The sequence below is a fragment of the Acanthopagrus latus genome, chromosome 17, assembly GCF_904848185.1.
Source record: "Acanthopagrus latus isolate v.2019 chromosome 17, fAcaLat1.1, whole genome shotgun sequence".
Taxonomy (NCBI): domain Eukaryota; kingdom Metazoa; phylum Chordata; class Actinopteri; order Spariformes; family Sparidae; genus Acanthopagrus; species Acanthopagrus latus.
In genome coordinates, this window is record NC_051055.1 from 26928295 (window position 1) to 26941345 (window position 13051).

The 13051-nt window shown below is 40.6% G+C and overlaps 1 protein-coding gene across 1 annotated transcript in view; it reads right to left on the reverse strand.

Annotated features, from left to right (window-relative positions):
* The window catches only part of LOC119006607 (raftlin-like), a 214894-nt gene extending 204753 nt beyond the window's left edge, over positions 1–10141 (reverse strand). The window contains exons 1-2 of the mRNA XM_037075495.1: positions 9788–10141; positions 6248–6403 (exon numbers count right to left, since the gene is read on the reverse strand). The gene's annotated coding sequence lies outside the window, so the exon portion shown is untranslated. The remainder of the gene's footprint in view (positions 1–6247; positions 6404–9787) is intronic.
* Positions 10142–13051: the final 2910 nt, after the last annotated feature.

The window sequence follows — 13051 nt, forward strand, 5'->3', positions numbered from 1 at the left end:
AATCCCCTTTTAAGTCTTTATTAAAGGGCTGAAACTACTCTGTAATGAACCAGATACAATCAAAATTAATCTTTAATGAGTTAAATCATCAAAAATTAGCTGGTCCCAGTTTCTCAAACGTGTGGATTGACAGCATGCTCTGCTTTACATTACACCAATATATTTGAGTTTTGTTCTGTTAATCGGACGAAACACATTTACAATTTAAGAATATTACCTTGAGTTCTGGGAAATAATTGACAGATTAACTGAAAATGAAAATAGTCATTAGTTGCAGCTCTATAATTAATATATTTTTAATGGAACCATTGTTTTTGAAATGTCAATCAAGACACATTGGAACACGCTATCTACAGTAATGAAACTTTAATAACGACAACATGTAGGGTATGGTTGCTTAGCAATCGTATTTAAAAGTGCTTTAATCATCCTAACCTGACTCTGACTTTGTGTTAAAATGTGTGTTAACAGGCCAAGAACGCTGCGTGGATCTGCTTTGAGGTTTCAAACTTGATCCTCAGGGCTGCAAGCATCACAGTAACTGATCCCATAATGTATCACAGGATCTGGTGTCTTTAACAGGCTCGGCTGCAGCCGTTTACTGGGGGCTACGTGTCCTTGTGACAGTGTTGTTGACTGCTGACAGCTCCCACCTCCCGTGCTTCCGTCTCCCCCCAGCTGGCTGGCTCTAACGTTAATGGTCGCCCTCAGTAGGAGCCGACGGGTCGCGGGTGCCTTTGCCGTCATCATTAAGCACCATTGGTTTAATGAACACGGCGTTTAGGAGTGCTTGGACCTTCATGCTCCGCTGCCTCATTAAGTGGAAAGCAAACTAATATGGGGAGCAACCTAGAGCTCACCTCTAGAGATGAGAGGGAGAGAGAGAGTGAGGAACACACAGACACACACTCAGACTTGGTGTCTGGAGGAGGCCTTTGATGGAAAGAGCTTGAACCAAGTTGTAAAACATAAGAGAAAAGTGGCTGTTACAGCTTTGAACATGCAGTAGCAGTAGTAGCTGTAGTTTACTGGTGGTAGTATTAACACCATCACTAGAGTAAATTCAGTGTCTTTAGCATGTGAACTGCAAGAAGAACAAACAGCAGCTACTACATGAAGTTTAGGACTCATAGTAATCATAAAGTATTGTGTATGTTTATAGGACAATGGAAGAAGGGAGTAAATTAAAGAGTAAAGGATAACACATAAGGATCCTGATTAGCACCGATAGTCTTCTAATTGATAAGTTGGTGGACAGAAAATGAAAATACTTTGATATTTGAATGATAGTTACAATTATGTTTCAAGTAAAAAGCCTGAAAACCTCTGCTTCCAGCTTCTCAGATGTGAACTTTTGCTGCTTTTCTGTGTTTTGAATCATTGTAGATTAAATATCTTTGGGTTTAAAAGTTTTGGTTGGATGCCTTAAACTTTGAAACTGAAGTTTTTATACATTTTATGGACTAATGGTGACGTCCTTACCTGCTTAAAAAAGGCCTCAAGTCACCGTTGCATAGAGTAAGCCATTGTCACAGCCAAAGAGACGAGTCGTGTACAATAGATTGCAGAGTCCGACCAATATATCGGTTAGCCAATGTAATCGTCCAAACTTGGCTCATCACAGAAATATCAGCACTGGCATGTTGTCAGATATGTGTGGGTACAAAAAATACTTTCTTTTAATGTAGGAAAAACACACTTGGGGTCAACTGTAATTATTAAATTCACAGTTAAGTTTGGTGTTAAAGGAATTCCTCAAAAGTGGTTATCAAACAAATATTACAGTTTGTTGTTCAACTGTGAAATATTGGTCCCAAAAATTGGTTGGGCTCTAGAACAATTTGTACGTTTTTGCAGTTGGTCTTAAAGTCTAGGTGCTGATCTTTTCAATTCCACCTTAACATAATATTCACACGACATATGTTGTATGTTTCTGAGAGTGTAAAGTCACTCCACTGAAGTATTCCTTCACTGCCATTATGAATGATAACAGTGACCCAGTACTCTTTAATGTGAGCACTGTAATCAGAGTTTACATAAATGTGCTTACAGTGTCCTGTTATACAACCAAGAACTCACATTTTCCATGGCCAATAAATGGAGCTATTCTATTCTGACGTTGCTGATCTAAATAGAAATATCCTCAATAAACTATGGTTTTAAATATAAAAACATAAACCCGCAAAGTACCAGCCTACATACAACATTCAGAATCTATACACTGTTCCCTGATTTCAGTCATGACCCACTTTCAGCCTCAAGTCTTTGGCTTTCAGAGAAGCTGTGAATGAGGGAGACTTCTCAACCCGCCGCCCACATCCTCAGGTGGCTGTGCCAAAATCTGCCCACACCTTGCCATCCATCCTGCCATTTTGTCCATCCACACATCCCCTCCTGCCCCTCCTCTTCCTGCCTCCTCTTCTTTCCTCATCTCCTAGTCCCCAGGGTGGGCCTGGGTGGAGATAATTCCCTCTCTGCACAGGAACAATTAAGGGCTCGGCTCAGGGCTTTATGGTCAGAGCAGCAGCTGCTTTTTGCCATTTCTGGGTCCATAACTGTCGGAAATGACAACGTTGGGGGTAGAGGAGCACCCTGGGCCCCTCCTCCTGATTCTATACAAGAACCATAATTCTTTTCTGCCCATTCAGCATATATCACACACGTCTGTAAGACAACTATAAACGGATAACGTCACAGAGTTGTTGATGTTTGTGTGACAGATTGGAGACACAGTCAGGCTGTAAACATTTCTCGCAAGCAGATGCCAAAGAGGACCAAATAATTAGGTTGTTGCAGTTAACCTGAGTGGGCGAAAAGTAAGAACGACAGACAACAGCGTGAAGTCCAAGTAAAAAGAGGCAACAGGTAAGAAAGGGGGGAAACTTCGTCCGATGCAGATTCAGCTACCACTTCTGAAAGTATAGTCACTCATGTCAATTCATCCATTTTCTTCCACTTACCCAGGGTCAGGATGAGGTAACAGCAGACTAGGCACGTTGTTCCAGACCACAGTCTCCCCCAGCAATGTTTCACAATCACAGTCAGAATCAGTATTCCTTTATTGTCCCACAAACGGGGAAATTTGTTCCAGTTCCTGCTGGAGGGGATCAGATACTTAATCCATCCAGCAAGCTCTGGGTTTATTCGGGGATCCCCTCCCACTTGGACTCGCCCGGAGAACCTCTACAGGTAGGAGCCCCGGAGGTACTCAGATGTCTGAACCACCTCTGTTGGCTCCTTTCAACGCGAAGGAGCAGCAGCTCTATTCTAAGCTCCCTTCAGATGTCCTTACCCTATATCTAAGGCCGAGCCCAGCCACCCTTCTGAGGACCACAATCTCATTCTTTCCGCCACTCCCCAGAACTAATGAGCACGGGTGAGGAAAGACAAAGCTTTTGATTCACCCGTCACTCAACGTTCGTACTCTCACCACTCACTTAAGTCAACTCACATAAAGTTTTACTCAGCTCACAAGAAACTGTTACACACTGCTAACAATGAGCTGAAGATTATGCTATCATCTAAAAAGGAGTCCTATGGAGTGGAAATTATTGAAACTGGTGGCCATAACTTAAAGTCTGCATGGCACTGTTATATTATCCAGGATGTTTCTGTGTCAAGGAACAATAAGATTACTAAAAAAACTATTTGTTGCCATTCAAAACATAATAATTTCCCATGAGTGTTAGCCACTGATGTACTTTTAAACCCTCAAGGGAACTGTAGTTGTTTTGCTAAAATTATAAAAAAAATAAACATAAAAAAAATCAGATGTTATCATCCGATGTTGAGGTAGGTAGGCCTACTGTAAGCTTAGAATTCAGATGGGAGAGCCCGAGGGACATTTTTTGACATACTAGCCTCTAGCTAAGAGGGTAAACTAGCTAGCGAACCTGCTGTCCTCAGAACGACTGCATTAAAAAAAAATAGTAATACTGAATTGGATTACTGAAGTTTAACTCAACCAATATAATTAGTTCTGAAGGGAAAAAAATAAGCTCAGATTCAAGAATGGTGCAGTGTGGGCATCTGTGCTTGAATGTTCATGTGTGTAAGTGTGTTAGCATGCATGTAGGCTACATGTCTATGTATGACAGAGTGAGAGAGCGACGAAGACAGAGAGAGAGAGCTGTGAAAAAGAGGACTGAATGAGTGGGAAGTGGGGAGGGAAAAATAGCTTGGTCTTTGGCTGTGTCATCTGAAGTGTTGATAAGCGATACTGAGGGAGGTGTGAATGGTGTTAACAGGGTGCCCTAGAGAGGCTAATTGCTTAAATGGAGAGTCTAGTCATTATGGGTACCCTCCGAGTGATTAGAGAAAACAGTGAAATGATAATATACAACAAGTGATTCTGCAAACCTCATCAAACTTTCCCCAAAATACCTCAAGACTGCTCGACAGTATTCATAACAATTTTTTGTCCAAACAAGCACTGTAGTACAAATAACCGTCCAGTATGTCCTGTGTTATCCATGGACCTGTAACTGCACTTGCACTGTAGTTGGGACGTTAATTTTGAAGTATAGATTTAATGTACAAGTTTCTGGTTACACTGAAAATCAGCTGAGGGGTGTTCAGTTGGTTGAATTCCTCAACTCATGAAAGGAAATAGATTCTGATATTGCGGAAAAATAAATTGCTGTGTGGAAAATAAATACAGAAATAAATGTATGGATGAAAAATAACTCTTGGATTTAAAAAATATTTTGGCTACCCACTAAAGACATTATTTATTAATATTTCTATTAAATTTCGGCCATATTTTCTCATTATTTCCCGGCTTTAGTCAATTAACAAATTCATCAACCATTTATCCATTTATAAACATGCCAGAATAATACGTTGGAGAATAAAGTAGTCTATAAACATTTCTAATGAAAAATAGTGATGGCAATCTTATGCAACCTAAAGTACCTACGCAGTGCGTTTCCATTAAACTGAGAAAAGTAGTGGAAAGCTAAGTTTGTCCTTCTCATAGATCACTTCCATCACCACTGATGCAGCATCATACTAAAGTAAACTTATACCTTATTTACTTCCTTCGCCTATCTATGATTACACCTTCCTATACCGCTGATTATCTCCATCCCTGTATCTATCTCTTCCCGCTCGTTATTTTTCAGATAGAGGTCACGCAGCTCAAGGAAAGACATCTTCATTAGGACTTGCCCAGAAAAGTTGGATCTCTCTCTTAGACTGTTTTGGCAGAGAAAGCCCAGACAACCAGAATAGCCCTGTAATGCTACAGATGTCCTATTGATTAACTCGCTGTCAGAATCAATAAAGTTGGGTTTTCGAAATGCTCGGGCCGAGACGTTAAGGTTGCTCCTGGATAAACAGGGAGATTTATGGACCAAACAGAGGAGCGGATCGCTGCATAGTAAATCACAACCCACAGGATGCTGTAAAGGAGTGCTTGAGGAGTACTCATTAAATTTTGAAGGTCTGTGATTTCAGAGAATTTTTAAAATTAATACATTTTTTATAAGCAGTCCTGCTGATTAAGTTACCTATTTTACACGTTTTACCAGCCACATTTATACAGCTATGACTCCATGACCTTCCAAAGACACGATGTACAGTTCTACGTTTCGAGGACAACACAGCACACTGAGATAATCACTACTACTGTACCAAAACTGCTGAGAAAGCACGCCTGGCCCACAAAGAGTTAACCCCAAACATGCATTGTTCAGACTCAGTGGGGCATGTGGCCTCATTCAGCTACCTGAAATGCCCCCACCACGCCCCAGAACTACTCATAGCCACAGTCCCCATGTCACTGTATTCATTAATTATCAACTTCATTTTTCACTGCAAAACTGTAAACAAGATGGGGAAATGGGGAGCTAGAGAGCGATTAGAGAGAAAAGGAGGCTGAGGGAATGAGACAGTAAGGAAAGAGGTAGAGAAGAGATAGCATGAGGGGAAATAAAGGGGAAGAAGGTGAATGAAAATGCTGTTGGGCAGAAGAGGGAGGACAAGGAAGTGAAACTGACACATTTTTCACCGGGTTTATATTTTTTTTTCGAGCAAGGGATGTTGCAGAAGCATCCCAGTGCCTGTTCCCCTCCTAATTATTCCAATTATCATGGCACACTATGAAAACGTGATTAATAACACAGAGGATATTGTTGTGGCAATTAGCCATATGGTGGTGGGACTCTGCTCTGTCACGATTTTGCCATTAGCATCTACTTATGTTTGTCAGAGGCGTGCAGCCATGACAAGCTCAAGTTCTGCTCACCTTGCACTCCCCACTGAGAGGCACACGCTGGGGTGGGGGGGGAGCTGGGTATTCCTCCTGGCTTCTCGCCTGACTGAATTTTTTATGCAGCATCCGGTCGGACTGGGGACAAAATGTCAACCGGCGTCTGGGATGGCCCATCAAACTCTGGTGCTCCTGGGAAAGCGAGGGTAGAGGGAGGAGGGAGGAGGAGGCACGAGACGAGAATTATTTGTGCTTGTGCGTTATACCAACACAAACAAAATGTAGTGATGCATATATGAGCAGGCTCTCTCTGTATATTTATTTCAAACAAAAGTACATGCTCACATTCACGCACATGCACATGAATAGACACCACGACATGCAAACACACGCTAGGTCACAGCCAGTCAAATGAGTCGAGTTGACTCGGAGTCCGTCTCCACGGTAAGCAGTTTTTACAACGAGAGCCCCCTTGTTAAGACCTGTTGGTATTCTCCAGATGGCAATAAAAATGCATGAGGTCTGCTGGAACCGTGGAGAAGAGCTCAGCCACTTAAGTAGGAAAAATAAAACCTCAGAGAGAGAGAGAGAGAGAAAAAAAGCAGGTAGAGTGTGTCGCCAAGCTGATACTCCAAGGACTGAGGAGAGAGCTTCAGACGAGTGCAGCGCCTCTATGGCTGCTGGTGTGCACTTCCGAGAACTGAGGATGTGCATCTTGTTATCTATCTTATCAACTTAAGATAAGTCATCTTGTTATGCCACACAAGCTGCCATTTGACTGTCAAGAGTTGTGCTCTGTGGACGTTTGAATATCATTTCAAAGAATTCAAAAGGGAGGATGATGAGCAGGGTGCTATGTTACAAACTTTGGAAAGAAATGAATAAGATTTGGGTTTAAATAAGTTAGCCCTTGTTCGAAGAAAGTGACACCCTTAATTGAAACAAAATGAGAGACAGAAAAATTCCTGCACTTTATGAGGTCAAAACTAATCTAATACAACCGTTTTGCAATAAATCATAAATTCCTGAAGGTTAAAAGGTGTACGTTTTTGTTGAACAGTTTAACAGTGCCGTTGGTTGAAATTCATGATCATTTTGGAGGATGTAGTTAGCGGTTCTTGTGTGTTCCATTATATGGAGTGTTCATTATTGAGGCTTCTCTTATTAATAAAATTGAGGTGAATAAAATACAAGGAACACCTTTCATTTAACACAACACAGCAGCACAAACTAAATGATCATACAGATGAATCGACAAAAAGTGAATTACTAGATTGAATCGATTCGAAGCTACTACTGTTGATATCAAAATCAAATGTATATGAATGCTTCCAATGTTGTTTAAAGTTGTTTTTGAAGAAGAAGGGGGCAATGCGCCGGGTGCGCTGAAAAGAGGCAAAAAAGTAGACTCATACATATAATACAAATTCATAAAATCAGGTTACACGAGCAGTAACAGGCAGTGGCTGACATTATTTAAGTAAATAACGACTGCAAATCTGAAGCTTAAAGAATAAATGTAGGAAAGAGGCATCACAACAGTAAGCCGACATTCCTCTATCCTCACTTAAGTAAATTAGAATCAGAATTATATTCATGTGGCCCTGATCACTTTCCAGATTTTTCGAAGCAGCAGACACAAAGGACATGACCTCACATACATTCACAGGAGTGGTATAAGACTTTTGCACAACACTCAGTAACTTCTTACAGCATTCTTTTACTAAAAATATATTGTATATGCAGGCGTTTTAAATGCAGTTTGCCTACCTGCTTTTCTTGTTTGTCACATTCGACATCATGAAAGCACCAGAACACAGTAAAGAGTGGAAAGCATCATGGAGGCCAGTAACACTGTTATGGTGGTTACTGAAAAGAAGCCTAAAATGATCTGGTGTCATATTTTCCTCACAAAGCTGGAACCTGTTGTACCCTTTCCCACCGAAGATGAAAACCAGATGTAAGGGGTTTGAGTTGTTTTATTACGCTACAGTACAACCTCCCAACGACTAGTAGCTGTAAACATAACAAACACAAAAAAGAAAGGCAACTATGAAGGAGTATCTGACAGCAGTATGGACAGCCACATTTTCTCAGGGCCTTAATATGGGCAGAGGAGTGCAGCTGAAGGGATATGGGACTTTTCATAGCCATAATTAAAACAGCAAGATAGATTCAGTAATTGAATGAAAAATCAGGATCTGAGCAACATCTGTGCCAACCACATAAATCATTTCAACGAGAGGCTTGAAATGCCATAAAACCCGTGTGACTAGGAGTCAGAGAGCCTGTCACATGCATCTCAGGGCGGCGTGGATGACAAGATAACAGACACTAGACCTGCCACTTTAATTCACTATTTTAAATAAACCGGTGGGATAAAAGAAGCTCAGCACATGACCAGAATGTCGCGACACAGGGCTTCAAGACATGAATGTAGATTGAACAATAAAAACTTAAGACTGAATGTTGTTTTTGTTTTCAAGAGAAGTTCATAATGAATGCTGTCGTACTTTTCACACACTGCAACGAGAAACATGACAACGAGCAAGAACTCACACCCTGAAGCGCATACAGAGAAAGACAAACAACAAGCTACGAGACTTCCTGTCCAATGACTCGCAGAAATTCTTCACTGGTTCACAGAATGAACAGGTCACGTATGCTGCTTTCACCTTAACCACATCACAAATGAATGAAAAGGTCACTGCATTGTCTGCATTATTTCCTGATTTGCAGGTGCAACACAGACATCAAAGATCACAACAAAAACCACAAACTGCCAAATGCGAGTGACGAACGCAAGCACACATATTGGAAAATTTCAAACCAGCATAGTGAGCCACCACATGTATACTGCTGAGGGACAAGGACGTGCACTGATAGCTTGAAATCAACGACTTACTATTCAGAGTGGCAATTAATATATTTTTGAGTTAAATCTCCACATCATCATTAGATTTGATGACTATTTACTTAATCAAGAATGCAGTAATGTACCTCATCTTCTGCTACTCTATACTTCTACTCCACTACAATTCTAGAGACAAATCTTGTATTGTTTTACTACACTAGACATACTTAATAACTTAAGTTACTAGTTACTCTGTATAGTCATTATCATTTCTTTACAATGTATTCTTGAGGGGTCAACATTTTATGGATGCACAACCTATCGTCAATGTAACTTTTTACAGTTGGCTCCATCTTTGTCAGCTCATATAATAAACAGTATTCTGCTTAATGAGCAGTTATTGCATGTTATGATGATTCTAGTACTACTACAGTATCTGGGGAGTGTCTACCTAAATAATCAGTTAAACTCAAGTTACACAATGAGTATAACTAATAAATGACAAATGTTTTAAAATATGTTGCATGATATTTCCTGCAGCACTGTTAACCTCACATTTTAAAGGCATGTGGATGAACAAGTAGCATTACTAGTTACAACATTAATTACCAGTTACAGTACCTGAGGAAGACATTGCATTAAGGCTCGTTTTAGCTAAGTGAATCTAGCTAGCTAACCCATGACACATATACAAAGTCAAATGAACTGTTAAGTTACCATACCTCTCTGTCCGGCATTTTCATCCATCAGATAGTTACTCAATCAGCTGCACCTCCCTTTCTGCTTCTGTTCCCCAGTGATGTGTTGCCTCAAAGATCCAAGTCCAAACACGTTAGCAGCAAGCTAAAGGGCGAGTTAGCTAACGTTAGCTACAGTTTGTACCTAGCTTAGGTTTCCTCGTTGGAAATGCTGTTCAGCAGGAGTTCGGACAAATAAATAGTATGACCACGCTGTTTCAGCTTAATTTGAGCCGAGTTTACGAGCTACAAACAGTTCTTGTCCACCGGTTAACGGAGCACTGCGAGGATCCCGCGCGTTTTCTCAGTCCGCCATGTTTGTTTCGGAAGTAAACAGCGCCATTCGTCTTCACTTCCGGTATGATGACCCCAGAATTTTATTTATTTTTTTTTATTTATTTTTTTTTTTATTTTACTTACAAATGATAATTACAACATCTGAAGTGAATTTTAGAAAAAATATAAGATAATTAGAAAACCCTGCATATATGTTGATTATTTCTGAAGTGAAATAAAAACTCACCTGATGGCAGTGTTTATAACCAGTGCATCCATGTAGTCATCACAGATATAATTGTAATAATTTTGTATGGTTGATTCTTTTGGTGAGATATGCATAACTAACTGATCAGTTCAGCTCTAAATCAGCCGACAAACTGGCATGATATCGATTTTTACACTGTTTTAATTAACATAGCTGACCCTTGTCTCTGATCTATGAACTACGAATGTTGAGGTAAGAAAGGCCTGCTGTCCTAAATTAGATTAGATTTACTTAACCAAAAGTGTTACTGCTCATACAATACAAATGTGTGAAACAACGGTTCATGGTTTCACAGTATTCTTTGGGGGTTTGCATTGGAGGAAGGACTTGGAGAGACTGACCTACCTCTTCCACTTGTTATATGTCCAGTGTGTCCTATCTGACATGAGTTTGTGACTTGTGATGATTCATGTACGGCCCAAGACTGGCCATCGGGAGAGTTTACTGAGTGCCGGGCCAAGGTTAAAAATAATCAATATGAGATAAAATGTGTGATCTCTTGCTGTAATCACGTGTGTGGAGTGCAAATGACTGTGCAGTCTGAAGGAAAAATGTAGAGCACAGCTGAGAGAGGACAAGGAAAAAGGTGGTGCTGAGAGGAGGCACATTAAAAGAGCATAAGCCCGGGAGGAAAGTCTGGTGAAAGCTGCAAAATGACTGATATGTTAAAAGCAAGGGACATGGTCAGTGTTAAAAATATACACAGCATATACTAGCAGTGCTGCCCCCTCATCACCTCATAATAATCTACTATGTACTCTCCCTGATTTTATGTTTTTAAGGACTAATAAATTCAACTTTTAATCATGCATGGAAAAATGACGAGTCCAGTCAGAGCTGAAAAATACCAGGTGCAAAAGGATAAAACAGCAAATTTGCACAAAAAGTACATATATATAAGTGTTGAGCTTTAATTATGGTAATTATAAGTGCAATTTACTAACTCTTGATCTGAAGACACTTCTTTAAACTGGCTGTTTATACTTGGTTCCTTTTTGAAGCAGTTTCTGAGTGATGTACAACAACTAAAAGATAAGTTGATACTGCCATAAACAGAAAAAAATATCTAAACAAAATGTTTACAGCGAACACAGTCTGTTAGAGATGTTATGAGAGATTGGCCTGAATTGGTGTCCCAGTCTGGTCTTATTCCTTATTTTCAAAATTCATGCTATGTGGTAAACAGTTTTCTAAAAAAAAAATCACTTGTGGCTTCAACGGTAGACAATAATGTGTTTTATTTTCATGCTAACAACCATTTTGTAGGAGGACTGTAGGTGTCGATGTTTTCAAACAGTGGATATCTCATTTTAAGATCACTGGATTCCATCTGAGACTTGTGGCGGACTCAGACTTAAATCTGAGAAGTGCCTCCCCACGCTAATCTTGTTTTCTTTATAAGAGGCTGGGATTTCATACATATCCTTATTTTCATTCCGCTGTCCCACCTGTCCACAAAGAAAGTTCCTAAACCACAGTTTCCTTGAGTTAAACCCGTAAATGAATGAGCTGAAGTGGGAGAAAACCCACTTAGCTCGGCCTTGCAGCAGCGTGTGGCTTCAAAGGCGGTCCCCTGACGTTTCAGAGACGATTTCACCTGAGACAAAGTGCAGTCTTCATTAATAAAATATTCCTCACTGCCCAGAGCGACACAGGACTCATTTAAAGTCCCTCTTCAACTCAACGGGGACACTACTCACAGGGAGATACGGTGACTACACAGGGAAGCTGGGATTTAGACTGTCATATTAAGAGTTTTACTACAGAATTAAATAGTGTAAAGAGAGAAAAAAAGGGTTTTAAAAGAGCTGGACACCTTCTCTTACAAAAAAAAATATTTCATTGTCATTTTTAGTGAATGAAAGATACATGAGCTCCTTTTTTTTTACCCCCCCACCCAAAATTTCTGCAGATAACATGTAGCTGTTTGAGATCAAGACCTCAGTCACACACGCTAATACACTAGAAAGGCATGTTCTCTGAATAGACATGATCCTTCCTCTAATTATTCAATAATCTAATGACACAATTGGTCATGGTGAGCAACACCACGCGCTGACACCAGATGGTGGCTTTTGCGATGAAACCCCCCACACACCCTCTGTGCATCCTCATTTGGGTTCATCTCAGAGAGAGGCCTCGTCTGTGCTCTCCAACTTGCCAAAGACGATTTGAGGAATTCACCTCTGAAACTCTGTGTTAATTTTTTGTGGAATCAAAAAAAAAAAAAGGAAAAATCCCCACCTTACTTGTTTCCTGCCTGCAGAATGTATGCGAGTTGTCTTATTTTGTCATCATCCGGAGAGTAATTTGTTTTAGCTTTTTGCGCAATCAATCATTTCGGAGCAGCAGGTGCACCTCATGTCAGCTCTCGTTTTGGAGCAAAACTCGTCGTCTGTAGATGTAAGAGCTGTTCTCAGGCCTTACAACATTCAGTGACTGTTCCATCTGCAGCTTAGCGGGACTGAGTGATGTGATGACCTTGATCTGAGGCAGCCTCCTCGGGGCTGCTCCAGGGCAGAGGGACAGAATGTCAGGAAAGGTTTGTGCAAGGCGCCGTGACTACAGGAATGTGTGTGTGTGTGTGTGTCAGGTGAAAGCTACGTATCAGTAACCTGTGATGCAGGAATTCTGCTCGCTCGTGCCACCTCCCTGTTGGCCCGTTTTCATGTGGAAGTCATTTTTAAAAGAGGCACTTAGTACCT